Source organism: Aplysia californica, unplaced genomic scaffold (assembly GCF_000002075.1).
Source record: "Aplysia californica isolate F4 #8 unplaced genomic scaffold, AplCal3.0 scaffold00057, whole genome shotgun sequence".
Lineage (NCBI taxonomy): Eukaryota > Metazoa > Mollusca > Gastropoda > Aplysiida > Aplysiidae > Aplysia > Aplysia californica.
In genome coordinates, this window is record NW_004797327.1 from 2,056,894 (window position 1) to 2,057,378 (window position 485).

The window sequence follows — 485 nt, forward strand, 5'->3', positions numbered from 1 at the left end:
TCTGTCATGGGGGAAGAATCACATAAATACACCATGTTAGTCTTGTCTGCACTCTTTGTTTTTGGTATGTGTGTACTTGTTCTCTTCTCCCCCCTCCCTCTCTCTCTCTCTCTCTCTCTCTCTCTCTCTTCCTCTCTCTCTCTCTCTCTCTCTCTCTCTCTCTCTCTCCTGCTCTCTCTGTTGTTCTCGTTTATAAACAGACACAATGTCAAAGACAGACAAGTTGATTATTGTGAACGTTTTAACATAATTACCATAAACCTGTCTCCAATTTTTTACAGAACAGCAGAAAAATATCTAACCAAACCGAGATCAAAACACAATAGGAGAAATCAAATCTTTAGAGCAATCGTCAATGTGATTAAATTCGTCTTTGTTCTGTCCCGGTCGTTTTTGGGCTAGTTCAATTCTGAAATTATGCAGACTGAGCCCAAATACGTGAAATTATGCGAATCTGTTAAGTTTAACAAAGAATGATAAAGGCA